The 13400-nt window shown below is 43.8% G+C and overlaps 1 protein-coding gene across 1 annotated transcript in view; it reads right to left on the reverse strand.

Annotated features, from left to right (window-relative positions):
* Positions 1-13400, reverse strand: part of uvrag (UV radiation resistance associated gene) — a 242413-nt gene that overhangs the window by 153633 nt on the left and 75380 nt on the right. The window lies entirely within an intron of this gene.

The raw sequence follows: 13400 nt of genomic DNA on the forward strand, positions 1-13400 counted from the left end.
GCACCTCCATCTCCTACCGACCAACCTCATCCCGCCCCCTTGACCTGTCCGTCCTCCCTGGACTGACCTATCCCCTTCCTACACTCGCCTTTACTGGTTCCATCCCCGCCTCTTTGACCTGTTTGTTTCCTCTCCACCTATCCTCTCCTCTATCCCTCTTCTATCCGCCTCCCACTCTCTCCCTATTTATTTCAGAACCCCCTTCCCCTTCCCTGAGGAAGGGTCTCGGCCCGAAACGTCAGCCTCTCTGCTCCTATGATGCTGCTTGGCCTGCTGTGTTCATCCAGCCCTGCACCTTGTTGTAAAGAAAGGTGTACTGGGATTGGAGGCAGACAATGAAGGATCACTAGGTTAATCCCTGGTATGGTGGAATTTTACGAAGAGTAGTAGTAGACTGGATTTGTACATATTGGAGTTTAGAAGAATGAGAGGGGAGATTATTGAAACACAAGATTCTTAACAGGCTTGCTAGGGTAGATGAAAAGGTGCTGCTTTTCCTTGAGGGACAGTCTAAGATGAGGAGGGGGATAATCTCAGAATAAGGGGCTGTACATTTAAGACAGAGATGATGAGGAATTTCTTCCATTAGAGGGTATTGGACTTGAGACTCTTCACTGCAGTGTAGTCATGGCTGGGCCATTAAGTATATTCAAGGTTGAGATGAACAGATTTTTATCGATATGGGAAAGGAGGAGGAAAGTGGAGTTGAAGGTTATCAGATCAGCCATGATCTCATTGAATGATTGAGCAGACTTAAATGAACCAAATAGCCAATTTCTGCTCCTACATCTTATCACCCTATTAACATAGCACTCAGATCATTTTAATAGTCATTAGGAAAGCAATGATCAAATAAAATTTGAAACTGAATCACAAGGAGACATTCAATGGTATTGCCAAAGTTAGTTCCTCCACTGTCATCCTATGGCTAAGCACTGACCAAAAACTGAACTGGATCAGCCATATAAATACTGTGGATACAATCCAAGTGAGAGGTTAGTAAGTCAACAGAAAGTAACTCACCTCCTGACTCCACAAAGTACCCCTCCCCCCCAACCTCCACAAAGCCCAAATTAGGAGTGTAATAGAATACTCTCCAATTGCTTGAAGAAACATAGCCTCAGGAGATTCATTAAGCTCAAAATCCAGAACAAAAGCAGTCCACTTGATTGACTCTCCATTCATAGCAGATGCACAATGGCAGCATTATCTAGTATATATAAATATATACAAGTGCAGTGCAGAAATTCACAGGAGGCTGAGGAAATCTGGCATATATGCATGAAGGACCCTCACCAACTTGCACCGATGCACCACAGAAAGCAATCTGAGTGCCTAACAGCTTGGTATGACAACTGCTCTGCCCAGGGCCGTAAGAAACTACAAAAAAAGTTTTGGGCAAGCCCAGAACATCACAGAAGCCAACCTCCCATTCATGGACTCCATGTACATTTCCTGTTGCAGCAGAAAGGCTGCCAACAAAGACCCATCCCAATCCGGTAATGCTCTCCTCCAACTTTTTCCATCAAGTATGGAAGCTTGAACATGCACCAACAGGTTCAAGAATGGCTTTTTCCCTGTTAGTCTGCTGAATCAACACCTCTGATTTAAAGCTAACTTTGACCTCAATCTTGTGCACCTCCTGTGCAGCCGTGACCTTTTATGCCTCACTGCGTCCGAACACGCTACGATCTGCCTGTACTGCTCGTAAAACAGAACTTTTTACTCTACTTAGGCATATGTGACAGCAATAAATCAAATCAAGTTCACCTAGCTTCCATCAACAGCACTTTCCAAATTCATAGCTTCTACCATCAAGGAGGACAAGGGCAGTGGGTGCATGGGAACACCAACTCATCCTGACTTTGTACCATGTCATCATTCATTCACAATTGCTACAACAGGGCCTGGAACTCTTAACAGTACTGTGATGTATACACACTAGATGGACTGCTTAGGTTCAAGACAAGAGCTCAAAGCCACTTTAAGATCAATCGGAGACAAGCAATAAAAAAACACTTTGGAAATGAGACCCTGAGACGAGGGCAGAGGGGGAGGGGAGATAACACACTTATTTCTGCTCAGATCAGAGAATGTTGTTGCCAATTCAAACTTTGGATCTCACCCACCACCTCACCCTAGGATAATTGGTCATCCTATTTAAATTCAAACATTTAGAGCAGGTGACCACATGATTGATCAATGAGGCAAGATTTTAGGAGCCTCTTAAAGAGAGAGGGGGGTTCAGAGGCTTAGTGGAAAGTCTAGATCCAATTTAGAAGCCAAGCTCTACAGAGGATAACTCCAGGCACAAAAATGCAGGTTAGAAATCAGTAGAAGGTCATCAACATCCACACTATCTGCAAAAACTTGCTCAGCTGAGAACTGCAGCTGCAGAAAAACATTTCATCATTTTGGTTACCTTTGCATATGGTGCTGTTATAAGCTACACAAACACATCATCCATACTCTAGCGAGTAATTCTATCTCTCTACTCACCTTAGCAAAGAGACAAGGCCCTTGCAACTGACACTCAAGTTAAAATGGACTATTGCATCTAATTTAATTTCCACATACTGCCAAAATACATGGCACTGAATAAAGGACGCATAACAATCATAACTTCACAAGACTGGAACCAACCAGTCTGCAGATATTAGCACAGAATACAACTTCAGCTAATCCTACACACCATGCTTTTAAGGATAAACACTCAGATACACTTCAAAAATCCTAAAACTTAGAAGCTAAACTCAAAGACTTACAAAATTTAAGAAACGGTAGATAACAGGGAGGCACATGCTCAGAATCTAAACCAGCTTCCAACTATACCGCTCAAGAAATATTTTAGAGTGCATAAACAGGGGAAGTTCTGTTATAACACATTCATCTGGCAATTAAATTGGGTCCTAGTTTATTAAAATTAAGACTTGAGATTAACACAGTTGATCTTTTCTAAGCTTCATCTGCGGCACACAGTCTGTTCTGCCATTTTGCCCTGACATTCTTAGATACAGAGGACAGAGGAGGCCCTTTGGCCCATTGAGTCTGCACCGACAAAAAAATAGCCTAAATCCACACTCTTCCTACTTTTCCATATTAGGCCCATTGTCTTGGATGTTATAACATTTCAAATGGTCAAAGTACTTTTTAAAAAGGTTTGAGGTTTCCAGCCTTAACTATCCTCTCAAGTATTGCATTCCAGGCACCCAGACACCCTATGGGTGAAAAGCATTTCCCTCAGAAGTACTTTAAAATGTCTTGCCTTTCAACTTAAAAATAAGCCCCTTTGTTGTTGGCCCTTCAACCACAGGGAACAGCTGCTTTCTATGCACCTTGTCAGTACTGCTCAATCTTACATACCTCAATGGAAGGCTCCTCACAGCCTTCTCTGCTCAAAATAAGGAACATGAGCCTATCCAGCCCTCTCTTCACAGTGAAGTTACTCAATCCCAGACAGCATCTTGGTGAATCACCTCTGCACCCCTTCTAATGCAATCACATCCTTCCTATAGTAGAGTGACCAGAACTGCATACAGTACTCCAGCTGTGGCATCACCCAAGTCCTCTACAACTCCATCTTAACCTCCCCACTCTCAATCTATGCCATGAATGATGAGGCCCAGTGGCCCATAGGCCTTCTAAATTACCCTAATAACCTATCCTGCTGCCTTCGTGGAGAAGCATCCCAAGACCCCTGCTATTCAGAAAGTATTCCCTTGTCTTCCAAAATGCACCACCTCACAATTACCATGCGGCATGGTGGCTCAGTGGTTAGCACTGCTGCCTCACAGCACCAGGGACCCAGGTTTGATTCCATCGTCTGGTGGCTGTGTGCGGAGTTTGCACTTTCTCCTCGTGTCTGCGTGGGTTTCCTCCCAGTCCAGATGTGCAGGCGAGGTGGATTAGCCACGTAAAATGCAGGGATAGGGTAGGTCTGGGTACAACGATGCTCGAAGGGTCAGTATGGACTCACTGGGGTGAAAAGATCTGCTTCCACACTGTAGAGATTCTATGATTCTTATCAGGGTTGAATTCTTTCACCTTGGCACTCTTATTCCACTTGTTCAAATCCAACTTCCTTTGTTAAAAAAAGCATTATTCTGAGAGATATTCCACGAGACAGTAACTGTTCCACTTATGAAAGATCTGTCTCTCTTGCAAACTAGAGGAAGCATTCAGAAAAAAGGCTGGTTGAGGAGACACCTTTAGATAAGCAAGTAACTCAACAGATCTCACCAACAAGGACAATTTTACCTCTGCCCACGTGTATTCTCCCCATATTTATGTCCGCACACAAAGGGCAGTTCAAGTGCTGAGCTTTAATTTGTAGAGTTTACTTACTTTAATTCAGGTCATTTATCTGTAGCTAAAATCTAACTACCTGTAATACAGTGATATCTTGTCAAGTAGAAACCTGGTCCGATGTTTTCTATCAATCCAGGTCTGAAATTAGCTATCAGAAATCTTGTGTATTTCTTTGGGGAAAAAAGTCTTTTATAAGCAATCTGGGATTTTCGGTGGCTCAGTGGTTAGCACTACTGCCTCACAGCGCCAGGAACTCTGGTTCGATTCCACGCTCGAGCAACTGTCTGCGTGGGTTTCCTCCGGGTGCTCCGGTTTCCTCCCACAGTCCAAAGATATGCAGGTTAGGTGGATTGGCCATGCTAAATTGCCCATAGTGTCCAGGGATGTGTAGATTAGGTGGGTAACAGGGGGATGGGTCTGGGTCGGATGCTCTGAGGGTCAGTGTGCACTTGTTGGGCTGAAGGGCCTGTTTCCACACTGTAGGGATTCTATGATTCTGGTGCCCTCTGAAGTTGTGACCTAGTCCAGTTTATATTATCACACCAGGCCTTATAAAAAAAAAGTCTATGAATTTAGGGCTGAAAGCTATTAATTGAATTTAACTAAGACTAATGCTAAATGCCATTGATATGCAATCACAGTCAAAGATGGTCAAATAATTGCAAGATTATCTTACGGGGCCTCTGAAATGGAGACAGACAGTCTGTATTGCAAAGCCTCACCAGAAATAAGTGCCTTGAAGGAGCATCAATGAGAACCATCTATCCCATCAGCAAAGCATTCAGAAAGTTCTTAAAATTCACTTGTTGGGCCAGTTTTGATTTTGAGTTACCCTCGAGACAGTGATGGTGAGCTGCCTTCTTGAACCACTGCAGTCAATGTACTGTAGATAGACACAACGCTGTCAGGGAGGGAGTTTTAGGATTTTGACACAGCAACACTAAAGGGATGGCGATATATTTCCACATCAGGATGGCGAGTGGGTTGGAGGAAAACTTGCAGCTGGTGGTATTCCTATGTATCTGATGTCCTCGTCCTTCTAGATGGCAGTGGTCATGGGTTTGGAAGGTGCTGTCTAAGCATCTTTGGTGAATTTCTGCAGTGCATCTTCTGGTACACACTGTTACTACTGAGCATCAGTAGTGGAGGGAGTGAATGCTCATGGGAGGTGGATGGTGTCAAGCTTCTGGAGGCTTGTTGGTGCTGCACTCATCCAGGCAAATGAGCTGCATGTTCCATCATACTCCCGTCTTGTGCCTCGTAGGGGGTAGACAGTCTCTGGGGAGAGAGAGTTACTTGCTGCAGTATTTCTATGCCCTGACTTGCTCTTGTAACCATTACATTTATGGTGAGTCCAGTTCAACTATCTGGTACTCAACTGAGCAGCAATAAACCATTAGATATAATTATTTGGACAATGGGACTCTGCCTGTGAGATGTGTCCAGACACTATTTAATCATGTCAGGCATGCATCTGGAATCCACTGTACAGCCAGTATATTTGGGCTAACTGTTGAGCTGGACAGAGAAGGTCAAATGACAAGCCAGCTAACACTATCTTAAGCATCTGTGTTTTCTCTACAGACCAGTATTTGCGTATGAAACACCAAAAAGAGAGGTAGATCCTACTTGGGATCTCTCTCTCTCGATTCACCGCAGTCAACTTATACGTTTTAAGTCCTGCCTGCTGATTTTGATCATTTGAAGTAACTCAACTCAGCAGCTGCTGACTCCTAAAGAATAATTATTCTATGCACATCTTTAAACTCAACGTCAATCCTCAAGGACCATCAAGCTAGTCTAAAGTACAAACCTGTAACTTTGGACATTTTATCCATTCTTCACAGTAAGATGGTGGGAGGTGGGGTGGGCGAACCAAGCGTGAGATGTGGAACATTATTATTTTGACTTGGATAAGGTAAAGTACAATATACACTATTCTCTTTTTCAACGAAAAAGGAAATCTGTTTAACAATTAGCCACTCACTGAACTGACAAATGCATTCTTTTTAAAACAAACAGCCAAAAGGGACAAGAGGAGGACCATTCTAACTCTCCTCACCCGATCTTAACTGTTAGAATTTTTAAGGACTGTGAGAAAAACTGCAAGATATTGAACCGATGGGACAGTTTCTGGATTTAGTGTTTTACCAAGGAATGAAATCAACAGTTTAATGTGGGCTGTTGGCTACTTCTTGTTTACAGAAAAGTCAAATGACTTGAAGAAACTCTTCAAAAAAGATAAGTGATTGGGATTATTGCCTCCATTACTGAAAAACCTTGGTTTGAAAAGGCAAGAAGGGGCCTCATTCTAATAGTTGCCTACCAGCCCTTTGTGTACTTAGTTGTCCGTTTTCTAGACTTTACTAAGTAAGGAAGACACACTAGATAGTACAAGAGATAACAAGGTGTAGAGAGCTGGATGAACACAGCAGGCCAAGCAGCAGAGGAGCAGGAAGGCTGACGTTTCAGGCCTAGACCCTTCTTCAGAAAATCTCTCTTCTCTCAGTAAGATTCCTGGGAACTGTTTAATGTTTCCTAATATCAGTATTTCTGACTACCTTAGAAGTTGCAAATAGCTTAACAGTAGCCACTCAATCTGGTTTTCACTGTAAACAAGGTATGAGGTTGTAGACATGCTCACCGAGCCGATGGGTTTGGTTGCAAACGTTTCGTCACTGTTAGGTAACATCATCAGTGCGCCTCCGTTGAAGCGTCATTCTTCTATCCTGCTTGTTATTTATATGCCTCAGTTCATTGGGGTGTTTGGTGCCACTTCCGGTTCTGTTTCTCAGTGGTTTCTACACAGGGTCCAATTCAATGCATTTGTTGATGGAGTTCCGGTTGGAACACCAGGCCTCCAGGAACTCACTGGTGTGTCTCTGCTCACCTTGTGCAATCATGGATGTGTTGTTCCAGACAAATGCGTGTCTGTTGTTTTCCGTGTGTAGTGAGACGTAATTGCACAGGCCAAAAGACATGCCAGGGAATTCCTGGAGTCCTGGTATTCTAATCTAAACGCTTTGAATTAGACGCTGTGTACAAACCACAAGGAAACAGAACCAGAAGTGGTACCAAACACCCCAACAAACTAAAGCATATAAATAATAAGTGGGACAGAACACCAACGCCTCACCAGAGGCACACTGATGTTACCTAGCAGGTTGACAAAACACTTGCAATCAATCCCACCAGCTTGGCAAGCATGTCTACAACCTCATCCACAACCCAAGCTACAAATCTTCTCGAAAACTTTAAAACACAAGGTATGATCATGTGGAATTAGGTGTAATCGATTAGTTCGGTTAGAGGATTGTCTAACCATCACAAATCAGAGAGTCAGGGTAAATGGGTCTTTTTCTGGGTCAGCAAGATCTAACGAACGAAGTTTGAAACTCAGACCCCAACTGTTTACAATTGATATCCATGATTTGGATGCAGGAATGGGAGGTATTGTAACCAGGTTCACAGACAAGACTACAAATAAATGTGAAATTAAGTTGCAATGAACAAAAAATGAATGGGTAGGCGATGGCCTAATGGTATTATCACTAGACTACTAATCCAGAAACCCAGCTCATTTTCTGGGGATCTGCTGTGCTGGAACTTGAATTCAATAATTTAAATAAAGAGTTTGAAATTAATAATCTACTGATCACCATGAAATCATTGCTCATTTGTCAGAAAAACCCATCTGGTTCACTAATGTTCTTCAGGGAGGGAAATCTGCCACCCTCACCTGGTCTGGCCTACGTGACTCCAGATCCACAGCAATGGGGTTGACTCTCAATTGCCCTCTGAAATGGCCCAGCAAGCAACTCAGTTGCACCAATCGCTGCAACGTCTCAAAGAAATGAAACCAGACAGATCACCTGGCATCGACCTAGGCGCCGGAAAAAGACAACAGCAGAAACAGTCTTGCTGACCCTGCAAAGTCCTCTTCACTAACACCTGGGGCTTTAGTACCAAAGTTGGGAGAGCTGTCTCACAGATTAGTTACGCAACAGCCTGACATTGTCTATAAGGCATAATTCTGTGAGTATGACTACGTCCCAGACACCACCATCACCATCCCTGGATACGTCCTGTCCCACTGGCAGGATAGGCCCAGCAGAGGTGGCAGCAGTGGTATACAGTCAGGAGGGTGTTGCTCTAGGAGTCCTCAATATGGGGTCTGGATCCCATGAAGTCTCATGGCTTCATGTTAAATAAGGTCAAGGAAACCTCCTGCTAATTACCACACACTGTCCTCTCTCAGCTGATGAATCAGTACTCCATATTAAGCAACACTTAGAGGAAGCACTGAGGAATGCATGGGCACAGAAAGTACTCTGGGTGGGGGATTTCAATGTCCACCAAGAGTGGCTTGGCAGCAGTATTACTGATCGAGATAGTCAAGTCCTAAAGGACATAGCTGCTAGACTGGGTCTGCAGCAGGTGGTGAGGGAACCAAGAGGGAAAAACATACTTGACCTCATCCTTACTAAACTTCCAGCTGCAGATGCATCTGTCCATGACAGTATCACTAAGAGTGACCACCACACAGTCCTTGTGGAGACAAAGTCCCACCTTCACATTGAGAACAACTTCTATCGTGATGTGTGGCACTATCATGTGGGACAGACTTCGCACAGATCTAGCAACTCAAGACTGGGCATCCACGAAGCACTGTGGGCCATCAACAGCAGCAGAATTGTACTCCAATACAATTGGTAACCTCATGCCCTGGCATATCCCCCACTCAACCATTACCATCAAGCCAGGGGATCAACCCTGGTTCAATGCAGAATGCATGCCAGAAGCAGCACCAGGCATACCTGAAGATGAGGTATCAAACTGGTGAAGCTACCAAACAGGACTACTTGTACGCCAAACAGCAAAAGCAGCAAGTGAAAGACAGAGCTAAGCAATCCCACAACTAACGGATCAGATCTAAGCTCTGCAGTCCTGCCAAATTCAATCGTGAATGGTGGTGAACAATTAAACAACTCACTGGAGGAGGCTGCTCCACAAATATCCCCATCCTCAATGATGGAAGAGCCCAGCACATCAGTGCAAAAGATAAGGCTGAAGCATTCGCCGCAATCTTCAGCCAGAAGTGTCGAGTGGACGATCCATTACAGCATCCTCTTGTGGTCCCCAGCATTACAGATACCAGTCAATTCAGCCAATTCAATTCACTCCACTCCAGGTGATTATCAAGAAATGGCTGGAGAGACTGGATCCTGCAAATGCTATGGGCCCTGACAACATTCCAGCAACAGTACTGAAGACTTGTGCTCCAGAACTTGTGCTCTCCGAGCCAAGCTGTTCCAGTATAGTTACAACATTGGTATCTACCCAATGAGGAAAACTGCCCAAGTAGTCCTGTACACAAAAAAGCAGGACAAATCTAACCCAGCCAATTACTGCCCTATCAGTCTACTCTTAATCATCAGCAAAGCGATGGAAGGTGTCAGTGCTATCAAGCAGCACCTGCTCAGTGACGCCCAGTTTGTGTTCCGCCAGGGCCACTCAGCTCCTGATCTCATTACAGCCTTGGTTCAGACATGGACAAAGCAGCCGAATTCCAGGGGTGAGATGAGAGTGACAGCCCTTGACATCAAGGTTGCATTCAACCGAGAGTGGCATCAAGGAGCCCTAGCAGGACTGGAATCAAAAGGTATTAGGTGGCAAATGCTCCAGTGGTTGGAGTCATACCTGACACGTAGGAAGATGGTCGTGGTTGGTGGAGGTCAATCATCTCAGTTCCAGGACACCTCTGCATGAGTTCCTCAGGGTAGCGTCCTCGGCCCAACCATCTTGTGCTACTTCATCAATAGCCTTCCCCCCAGCATAAGGTCAAAAGTGGGTACGTTCGCTGATGACTGCGCAATGTCCAGCACCATTCATGACTCCTCATATATTGAAGTTGTCTGTGTTCAAATGCAACAAGATCTGGGCAATATCCAGGCTTGAGGTGACAAGTGGCAAGCAACATTCCCACCACACAAATGCCAGGCTACGACCATCACCTATAAGAAACAATCTGACCACCACCCGTAGACATTCAATAGTGTTACCATCACTGAATCCCCAACTATCAACATCCTGGGGGCTATCACTGACCACAAACTCAACTGGAGTCACCACATTAACAGTGGCTACAAGAGCAGGCCAGAAGCTAGGAATACCATGGTGAGCAATTCACCTCCTGACTCCTCAAAACTTGCCCACCATCTACAAGGCACAAGTCAGGAGTGTGATGGAATACTCCCCAGTTGCCTGGATGAGGAGTGCAGTCTCAACAACACAAGAAGCTTGACACCATCCAGGACAAAGCAGCCACTTGATTGGCACTACATCCACAAGCATCCACTCCTTCCGCCACCAACGCTCAGTAGCAGCAGTGCGTACCATCTACAAGATGCACTGCAGAAATTCAAAGATCCTCAGACAGCACCTTCCAAACCCATAACCACTTCCGTCTGGAAGGACAAGGGCAGCAGATATATGGGAACACCACCACCTCCAAGTTCCGTTCCAAGCCACTCACCATCCTGACTTTGAAATATATCGACTGTGTTGCTGGGTCAAAATCCTGGAATTCCCTCCCTCATGGCATTGTGGGTCGGCCAACAGCAGGTGGACTGCTGCAGTTCAAGAAGGCAGCTCACCACCACCACCTTCTCAAGGGCTACAAGGCATGGGCAAGAAATGCTAGCCAGCCAGCAATGCCCACACCCCAGAAATGAATAGAAAAAAATTAAAATTTGTAAGCAGACATGGGTAGGTTAGGGCCTAAATTTGGCAGCTCAAGTTCAATGTGGAAGCATGAGGTTATCCAATTTGGTCAGAAGAATAGAAAGACCAATAATCTAAGTGGAGAGAAACTTGAGTGCTTCAGTGCAGAGAGATCTGGATGCCCCCTTGCACAAATTGCAGAAAACTCATACAGGTACATCAGCAAATAAGGAAGGCAAATTGAATTTTGGCATTTATTGCGAAAGGAACAGAGCATAAAAGCAGGGATGTGTTGCTGCACTGTATAAGAAATTAGTGAGGGCGAACTTAGCATATTGTGTATAGTTTTGGTCCCCTTACTGGAGTTGTATTGGAAGCAGTTCAAAGGAGTTTCACCAGATTGAATCCAGAGATGAGGGATTTGTCTCATGAAGTGAGATTGAGCAGTTTAGGTCTATTCTCAGTGGTGTTTAGAAGAATAAGGGGAGATCTAAATGAAGTATATAATATGCTCAAAGGGATTGACAAAGTAGATGTAGAATCAATTTTTACCACTGTGGGGCATTCTAGAATGACAGCACATAATTTTAGGATAAGGGGTAGCAGATTTAAAACAGAGATGAGGAGGAATTACTTCTCTCAAAGGGTTGTGGATCTGCACTACCCTAAGTGCAGTGGATGCTAGGACTTTGAGTAAAGTTGAAGAGGAGATGGGCAGATTTTAAATTAGTAAATCGGTTGAAGGGTTACAGAGAACGGGCAGGCAAGTGAAGCTGAGGTTACAATGATATGACTAGCTATAATCGTAATGGAGGAACAGGGTTGAGAAGCTGGGCGGGCCATCTCTGGGCTTCAGCAGCAGTTGCTGCTTGGTCTGCTGTGTTCATCCAGCTCTACACCTTATTGTCTCAGATTCTCCAGCACCGGCAGTTCCTACTATCTTCGACTATTTCTGGTCCTAGTTTGCACATTCTTATGTAAACTGAAGATCCTCCATCAGTCTACAGTTGTCAGGATTCAGTTTCATTGACAGGAAACCCAGAGGACAAATCTTCACATTCTGTCCTTTGTTTTCGGACCTTTGGCCCAGAGGTGTGTTTTCCTTTTCTTAAAAAAATCTCAGCAAGCAATTTCTTTGATCTTGTACAAGTGCCTGGTTTTTTAAAAAATGTTGTAATAAACAGTTTTTAAAAATACATTGAAACCTGATTAATGTCCCTTATTTCGGAATAGCAGTAAAAGAGAAACAATTAGCCATTTTGTGATTCAATTAACACTTTCTCATGTTATAACTGGTGGAATATTGGAGATTGATTACCAGCACATTCTTTGCGTTATAGCTGCAACAGTATGTGGAAGCGTTTTATGCAAAACTATTAAGTATTGCTTCTACAGACAATACAGATATTAAGACGATACATCTCCACCAGCCAAATGCAGCTATTGCCAAGTATAGCACTTTGGAAAGCATTTCCCAGAGATCAAAGCAAGTGAAATATAAACCAGATTATCCAAATCCAGAAGATGAATCCACTAGCATGTTGTTTTTCCAATAGCCTGCTGGAGGAAGGAATATACTCCAGTCAGTCTCTACTTGGAAGAGAATTTTTATTGGCACAATGAAAAATGACAGGTTTCTAATTCCCAAATCCTAAACACATTCTCCTATCATGAAGGCTCTCTTTTTAAACTTCAAATGATGCAAGTAACAGCAGACTATCCAGAACAATTTTTGGAACTAAAACATCTACTGTTCCTGGGCCACTATTTCAAAATAAGGGCTCACCCATTTATGTCAGAGTTGAGGAGTTTATTTCCTCCCCATCCCCACCTCAGAGAACCAGAGTTTTTTGGAAGTATTCCTCACAAAACAGAGGAGAGTAGAGGCCTTGAATATTGTTAAGGCAGTAGTAGATCGGTCTGTGATAGACAAGGTAGTGAAAGGTTAATCAGGAGTAGGCCAAATGTGGAGCAAGATCATGATCTAATTGAATGGCGGAGCTGGCCCACTCTTGCACCTACTTCATTTGTTTATGTTCCTATCTTACCAGCAGACTACCGAGTCTCCCCTCCAGCAATAAAGGCGGAGGACATCTCATAAGTTATGAAGTTACGAACAAGGTTATGAACTTATTCAACAGAGCGACTATCTCATGCAGATTTCTTGTTAGTTATTTCAGGAGTTTAATCCTAAAATTGACGGTACTCATTTACATCAATTACATCACATTTCAATTGTAAATTGTTAATCGTTAATCAAACAAACAGTCACAACTGAATTGCAACATAACTGCAGATGCTGGAGAATCTGAGATAACAAGGTGTAGAGCTGGATGAACACAGCAGGCCAAGCAGCATCATAGGAGCAG

Source organism: Rhincodon typus, chromosome 6 (assembly GCF_021869965.1).
Source record: "Rhincodon typus isolate 14 chromosome 6, sRhiTyp1.1, whole genome shotgun sequence".
NCBI lineage: Eukaryota > Metazoa > Chordata > Chondrichthyes > Orectolobiformes > Rhincodontidae > Rhincodon > Rhincodon typus.